The following is an 8942-nucleotide window of genomic DNA, read 5'->3' on the forward strand; positions in this document are numbered from 1 at the left end:
ATATAAAGATATATGAATATATATATGTGTGTATGTGTGTGTGTGTGTGCATGTGTGTGCACACATGCACACACAAACACATACACACACAAACACATACACACACAAACACATACACACACAAACACATACACACACAAACACATACACACACATAGCTAAATAATCAGAGTACTTCAAGATGGCTTTAACTATTTTAAGTCCATGTCTCCTGACAGTAGAGGTTATTTTCACTACTTTATTTGTATAGTGTCTTCATTATAAATTATGTCTTAATAGGACAGATTGAAGAGGTAAGCATAAAATGAGATCATAAACTATCTCAGCTGTTCAACTAGCCTTCTGGTGTGTGTGACATTTCAACTACTGAAATCAGACCAGTGGATTTTAGCTGGTTAATTTATAGAGCAAACAGTTATTTCTACTGCTTTAATCCTGAGTGATGATAGTTCTCGTGTTAATCAACAATTACAACAACAAAACAACAAGAGCAACAGCAGTAATACTAAAATAACAACAAAAACAAAAATCTTTCAACAATTATAATTGCTACAACGTTAACATATGGTATTTCTGAAATAACAATATACAGGAATGTTTCAAATAATCAAAATAAAATGAAATAATAAATTGAGAAATGGAGGTCCAAATAATAATGATAGTGTGAAAAACAAACACAAAAACAAAAAAACAGTCTTCTGTTAGTTGATGATAAGATAACTAATAGTGGTTTTTCTTTGATGTACTTAAAAAAGACTTTGATAAAATATTTAAAGGCTTATGAATATCTATTTCCAAAACACAGGCAATATGTCTACTGTTGGTAAATTTTATAATTTCTATATTTGATATATAATAATATATATACTCTTAATACGTATTTACACACACACACACACCATCATCATCAGCATCATCATCATCATCATCATCACCATCATCATCATCACCATCATCATTTAACATCCTCCTTCCATGCTTGCATGGTTTGTACGGCTTGACAGGAGTTGGCTAGGCAGGAACTTACGCCATACTTCTGTGTCTGTTTTGGCATGGACTTTACTGCTGGATGCCTTTCCTAACACCAATGTGTGCGTGGGGGGGGGGGGAAGGCGCATGGCCTAGTGGTTAGGGTGTTGCTCTCAGGATCACGAGATTATAGTTTCAGTTCCTAGACTGGATGATGCATTACATTCTTGAGCAAAACACTTCATCTTATGTTGCTTTGTGATCACTTTGATACTTGACATGTGGTACACAGTACACCTGTTCAGACTATGTCGTTTTGCTGGAGAGAATGAGCTAATGTGTGGCATGAACATTTGATCAGTGTAAACAAACCATTTGTGCAGGTTGTTCATACATTGTCTTCGACAGGAGAGTCCATTATATATATATATATATATATATATATCATCATCATCATCATCATCGTTTAACGTCCACTTTCCATGCTACCATGGGTTGGACGATTTGACTGAGGACTGGTGAGACCAGATGGCTACACTAGGCTCCAATTTGATTTGGCAGAGTTTCTACAGCTGGATGCCCTTCCTAATGCCAACCACTCTGAGAGTGTATATATATATATATTAGAAAAAATAATAAGGTACTCAGATATCTGGATGGTTGTACATTTACAGATTTTTATTAATATGTCACATGTTTTATAAATATTAGCGCTTGCACCTATTCTTGTAGGTTTTTCAAATATATATAGTCAAATCAAATAAACAAACATTAAAAATAATAATAGCAAACAACAAGAGGACATGCACATGGAATATAGTCATTTGGCGCTCTGTAAAAAGAGAGGGTTTTGACGTTTCGAGCATAGCACAAATAAACAGAACTCTAAGACAATATATAATTTCTTAACTTGAGACCTGTTTGTGGAGGCTCAGAGTTATGCAATAATCTTAACATTCATAATTTGCAGATGGCATATGCAAAATGTCTTGGGTATGCAACCAGTAAACAGTCACAAGAAGATATTACAATAAGTCCAGCTCCCTTCATCAAGAGAAATTTAGCAAAAGCTTTTGTTAAGTAGCTTTAGTGAAACAAGCTGGAAATCGAAACTAGTTCCATGATTTGGTCATGTAGGAAATTTAATCTTGTAGCCTGTGGTGTTCACAGCAAACCTAAATCAACACATCGATTTCTTTTTAACTAAGCTGAAAGGACTGTGTGGTTTAGGGAAGAATAACTTGCATTCATGGTAGTCATGCTTGAAGAAAAGAACAGATGTTAACAGCAAAAGCTCTCTTAGTCTCTCTCACAGTCACACTCACACACACACACACACACACACACACACCCATCCACACACACACACTCTCTCTCTCTCTGTCTCAATCTCTCTCTCTCTCTCTGTCTCAATCTCTCTCTCTCTCTCACTCTCTCTCTGTCTCACTCTCTCTCTCTGTCTCACTCTGTCTCTGTGTCTTACTCTCTCTCTCTGTCTCACTCTCTCTCTCTATCTCACTCTCTCTCTCTCTCACTCTCTCACAGACACACACACACACACACACACCTGTCTCCTTCTCTTTCTCTTTCTCTCTCTCCCCCTCCTTTCTCCCTCTTTCTCTTCACCCCTCTTTCTCTCTCTCTCTCTCTCACACACACATATATGCACATGCACACAGTCTTAAGAAAGGGACGGATATATTGGGTGATGTATTCTTAGATATCCTTTAACAGACAGGTTGGTCCTGGCTGTAACACCTTTGATCATTGATTTGCTTGATCAGGGCTGACCTAATATTATATAACAACAACTACAACAGCAGCAACAAATTTTAAATCAATGTTTGAACCATTTCATTCCACTTAAATTGTTACTGGAAAAGCTGACTGGAAAAGCCTGAACATCACACAGTTTTGTTATACTTCTTCTCTAAATCTTGGGGCTTATGAAAAATAAAAGCACAATACTTTTCGATTTCCTACTTAATAAAAATTTAAATCATTAGTCTTTATGTCTTTGTGACTAAGCAACATATAAATAAAAAGAGTTTAAATATTTGCTTGTGTTTTTCTTCTTTCAGCTTCCTTTCAACTATTATTTCATCTTAAATATAAAATATTTGATTTTTCTCCATGTGTAAACAACATATTACAGGCAATTATCTTACTAATGAGAGATTAAAACTAACCTCTTTCAAACCTATTAAATAATGACGTCTAAAAGGTAGCTGTATAAGTATTAGTGCCAACCAATCAATAAATAATAAGTTGCTTATGTTATCATTTAAAATACAATCTATTACTAAGACTTTATTGCTGTTTCTTTGAATATTAAATAAGAAATAGCATCAGGTCATTGCTACACATCGTTGTTTACAAGCTTGATGATAACTTCTGATATAAGCAATTTGATCATACAGAGAAGGGAATTCTTGCAGTCACTGTCCAGCTTACTTAATTTCCCCAATTATCTTTTTGACATACATATGCATGTTATCATCATTATCAACAGCATCGGCAGTTGTAACATAATCATTATCATCATTATCATCATAATCATAGTGATTGTTGTCATCATTATGGTCTCAACATCTGATGTTGTTATTGATTAGCCTTGTAGTGGGGATTTGAAACTGAATCTCTGGATAACCTGGTCAGACATCACAACTAAAGCACAATATTTCACGTGATCAGTCTATTAAGCAGCCAATCAGCATCAAGTGATCACATGCTTCAATCTTCTACAATCTTTTTCTGTGCCCTATAAAAGGTCACTTTTGGCAGTAATTAATTGCAGAATGTTGAGACAGCTGTCAATGTGTCTCCATTCTTGCCGTACCAAATGGCTCTCACAGATGGGCTAGACAGATGATCAAGAACCTTCATTGCCATGAATATAGCACAATTATTGTTTCCAGTTATGGTGGGCAAGCCACATGTTGCTGTATCAATGGCTTGCTGTAAATTCCAAGTAGTACATCTCTCCCAGTATGTAACGATTGCTGTTGTTCTTTGTAAATGACCAATGCAGCTTGACTTTAAATGTGGTAATAAAATCTTCTGTTAAATGTTTGCAGCCCAAGAAACATACTTTCATTTATCAACTGAACCAGTCATCACCACAGACTAACCAACAACAACACAACAATCCAAGTGACAACCTGAGTTAGAATTGTGATCATACAGATATATATGATCAAAAGTATTCCGGTCATGTTGGTCCAGTTTTTTTATACAAGCATTGTGAATTAAGGACTAAATTATTCAATATAACCGTTTTGAAAGATGTGATTTGAGGGAGATTTAACTGCTATTTCTAACAGACTGATTGACTTTATAGAAGCTCTCTCATGCTGGTACTGGTTGAATGAGTCTGATACAGGCTCACATTCATATTTATATGTCAAACACATCTTAAAAGCTGATATGTTCAGAGATGTACATACATACTCACAAAATTTCACACACATATACATACGTAAGTTCATGAATCTCTGGCAGTTTTTCTCCACAGAACTACCAGCTCAGTGAATTTAATATGTGGTTGTGTGGTTAAGAAATTTTCTACCCAACGACATGCTTTCAGGTTCAGTCCCACTGCATGGTGGTACCTTGGGCAAGTGTCTTTTACTGTAGCTCTGGGCCAACCAAAGCTTTCTGTGTGGTAACTGAAAGAAGCCCCTTGTATATGTATATAAATGTATGTGGGTGTGTGCTTGTGTCTCCTTTGTTTGATATCATGTGATTGTTGTAAATGAATGTCATTCATTTCCAATATTCTGTGAAAATATATCTGGTCATGGGGAAACATTACATTGCTTGGAAACAGGTAATGGTTGGCATCAGGAAAAGCATCCAGCAATAGAAAATATGCTTCAATAAATATTGTCCAACCCATGCAAGCATGGAAAAGTGGACATTAAAACAATGATGATGATGTCTGAGTATTCCATGAACAACATGACTCAGTGTGTGACAAGACTAATTCTATGGTTATTTAGTAGAGTTCTATAACCAACTGAATATTCGTTTTCAAATTAGGAGTTACTGTGACACAAAATAACATCATTTAAGTTATGAAGAAAAAAAAATTGAAAAATAAATAAATTCAAGAAAACCAATATTACATCTAAAATAGCTGAACAGAGACTGAGTAGAAAAAAGTTGTAAAACAAATTGAGAAATTGCATGTAAATTGTGTTTGAAAGATAGAACTACAATATACTGTAAAGAAATGAACATACCTGAATGATTAATCATTCATCATGTATATATTCCTGTCACTAGACGCTAATATGGTGAGTAGGAGTGTGGTGCCAGTTGAAAAATTTGAAACTTCTAGTGAGTCACACTAAAAGACCTTCTAGTTCATAGAAAACTATACAAAGAATACGTATGTAATGTTATGTATGTATATATGTGTATATATGTATGTATTATATATATATATATATATATATATATATATATATATATATATATATATATAATGTATATATGGCTGGATGTATGTCTTTATGTAATATACGTAATAAAAATGTCATATAAGCCTTTTATGGCTTATTGGGCAACTAAACCATACATACTTTGTCTTCATGTAGACAGAGTATTGACTACGACTGGAAATTTCAAGTACAAAGTATAAAGGAAGTATAATACTAACCTGATTGTGTACTACAGATTTCACTGACCTGAAATTGACCATTACTCCATGGCATTTTTGGGAGTATGGTTTGTCAAGACAATAAGTTACCAGACAGACAATTGAGGTTGGTAGAATCATCATCATCATCAGCAGCAGCAGGAGAATCATTTAACATCTGTGTTCCATGCTAGCATGGGTTGGATGGTTTGACAGGATCCAATGTATCCAAGGATTGCATCGTGCTCCAGTATCTGTTTTGGTATGGCTTCTATGACTGGATGCCCTTTATAATGTCTACCACTTTACGGCATAGACTGAGTGGGGTTTTTTTGTGTGCCAGTTACACTCTTGAGGTTGCCATGCAACCACAAACACTAGTGGGAGTCTCAGCCTCATGCCAGGGGACAAAAAGATTGAATTATGAGAAGGTAAAGCAGAGCAGGTTCTAGTAGAGAATCTGCATGGCTACTCGGATCTAAAACGGAAAGGGGAGAAAAAGAAAATAGACAGTAGGAGCTGTAAGAGGTAGATAATGACAATGAGGTGCCTAGGTAGTCCCATGAGGCACAGAATGAGTTGAAGAATTAGTTGATGAAGAATGAGAAGATGAGGAGGTAGACTACCAAAATGAGAAGGGTTAAAGGGTGGATGAGCAAGGAGCCATGGATTAGGGAAAATAGGATGTAGAAGAGAGTAGGGTGGAGTGAGCAGCAGTAGTAAACATAATATAGCTGTCAAGGAGAGGAAAGGAGAGAGATGTGGCTGGGTAGTCTGTAGAAGCTGAGGGAGTGAAGAAGAGAGAGATCAAATGTATGGGAAAAGGTATAAGTCACTATAACATGGGTGGCGAGCACAATTCATAGCACTTTCACTGACAAGGGCAGGTCTCATATCACCAGAGATTTCGGGGTTTTTTTGTCATCTCAGTCAGGTTCAGGATCCTGAGATCAGCCTTAACCACTGCAAGTTCTGGTCACAATTAGCATATATCTATGTGTGTGTATGTAATCATATTTAACACAAATGTGTACTCTCAGATGTGGGAAATAGTCTCAATAAAAAATTCTAGTAGACAATATACATGAAAACTCATAATTAGGCTGCAAATGATGTCATCAGATAGTAAGACACATTCATTATTTCTGCATTGTTATTGCTTCATCAGGTGTGAGTAACAAATCTGTCATCCATAGCCCTGTAAAAACAATTGTTCCTGTACATAAGAAAAGCAAATAGTACATTTGCTGATATGTGCAAAGCTTAGGCAGCCTAGAATTAATTAATTGGAGGCACAGACTGCACACATACATATATTTCATTCACCACTACTTCATGCACAACTTACATGCATGCACACACACACGCAGACACACACACACACACACACACACACACACACACACACACACACACACACACACACACACACACACACACACACACACACACACACACACACACACACACACACACACACTGACTATTTGGTATCTATAGCACAAACACTATGTTGCTCTTACATAACTTTAAACTGTTGGTGGTATAATTCACTACTATAAGCAATAACAGGATGCTCATCACATGACTCTCACTGTACCTCATGTGTTTTTCTTTATCCACTCCTACCACCATTAACCACAATCTCTAGAATTCCTTCTATGTTTATGTTCTTCCATGATTCAAACTGATCTGTAAATGTATTATCATCTGGTTATCTAGGAAAGACTGAAAAAGAAATGGACGTTACCTCTACTTTCTCAGGTTAACTAAGTTTGAAAAATCATCATCATTGTCATCGTCGTCATCATCGTTGTCATCGTCATCATCATCATTCCCTCATTGTCACGATTATCCCCCCCTTCATTGTTAACACATTGTCACCACTACTTCTGGCCTCACCCACCACCATCACTGTTATTCACATTGACAAGCCAATGCTGGAACTCTGTGTGGATCTCCTTCAAATCAAGCTATTCTCTTGAAAAGAGAAGCATTACATGACATAATGTAGTTTAAGCTATACAGAAATATGAGATGATCATGGCTGGAACAATTTTGGCTATAAGTTTTCTCCAACAGTACCAACCAGGATCATCATCGTTTAACGTCCGCTTTCCATGCTAGCATGGGTTGGATCTCAACAACAATAGAAACAACAAATATCATCCTAATTATCATAAGTTTTGTTACTTTCATTATCATTATGAGTGTAGTATATAGCTGTGTGGTTGAAAAGTTTTCTTTGAAACTGCATAGTTCTAGGTTTAATCCCATTGCATGTCAGCTTAAGCAATTATCTTCACCATAGTCTCAGATTGACAAATATTTTTTGAGTGAAATTTAGTTGACTGGTTGCAAATTACTGAATACATGCTGCTTCTGACTTTTACCATTAAACCAATAATAGGAATTCTCAAATGATTCTGTGTACTAAATGTCAGCTTCCATACTTAATTGAATATTGAAAGTTTGTACAAGGTGTCCATAAATTATTTTTACAATTTCCAAAATTTATTGTGTATATATGTGTTGCATGTAACTAATGGAACAGATGCAGAAGTATTCTCTTATTTCTAATAAAACTTTATTTATTTGCCTATGTTTTTCAATAAACTATGCTGAGTTGTCTTTATTTTTCAGTTTTTGATAAATTTTTCAAATTGTAAAGGTAATTTATGGACAACCTTTTTTATTTTTATTTTTACAAGGTAAAGTTCCTTCCCAAGGAAGGACACAGACTCAAGGCCAGCTTCCCAGTTTACATGGCATATGAATTCCCCACCTGGACAAGACGCCGGTCCATTGCAGGGTTACTCATTTCTGCCAGCTGATTGGACTGGAGTAATGTGAAATGAAGTGCTTTGCTCAAGAACACAAGACATCACCTGGTCTAGGAATTGAAACCACAATCTTAGAGATCATGAGTCTGATACTCTAACCACTAAGCCATGTGCCTCTACTTTTTTAAAGTAAAGCTGTTTGAATTTATTTTAAGCATTGCTAGAAAGTAATTTTATGAAGATGTAGATTTTGGTTATGGAAAAAAATAGCAAAACAATGTCTTTCATGTCTTCATTTTTGTTAATAATTTCATTTCTGATAACATTTATATTGTCAGCTTTATTAGCAATTTGGCCACAATAATGTATAAAATACCACAGCTGATTAAATTATTAATAAGATAGATTGTTGACCAATAGGTCAATGGTTTGTATTTGGTCACTATTGCTTGCTTTGTTTTACATCAAATCTCAATGACCCAGTAGTATTTTTGGTAAAATAGGTATTGTAAGAAGTACAGCTTCTTTCAGAAGTACAAATATACCAA

The 8942-nt window shown here is 35.5% G+C and overlaps 1 long non-coding RNA gene across 2 annotated transcripts in view; it reads left to right on the plus strand.

Annotated features, from left to right (window-relative positions):
• LOC128247564 (uncharacterized) overlaps positions 1-8708 on the plus strand; it is a 40691-nt gene extending 31983 nt beyond the window's left edge. For both annotated transcript variants that reach the window (XR_008263881.1, XR_008263880.1), the window contains one exon: positions 8323-8708. This is a non-coding gene — a long non-coding RNA (uncharacterized LOC128247564). The remainder of the gene's footprint in view (positions 1-8322) is intronic.
• The last annotated feature ends 234 nt before the right edge of the window (positions 8709-8942 follow it).

The sequence above is a fragment of the Octopus bimaculoides genome, chromosome 4 (genome assembly GCF_001194135.2).
Source record: "Octopus bimaculoides isolate UCB-OBI-ISO-001 chromosome 4, ASM119413v2, whole genome shotgun sequence".
Lineage (NCBI taxonomy): Eukaryota > Metazoa > Mollusca > Cephalopoda > Octopoda > Octopodidae > Octopus > Octopus bimaculoides.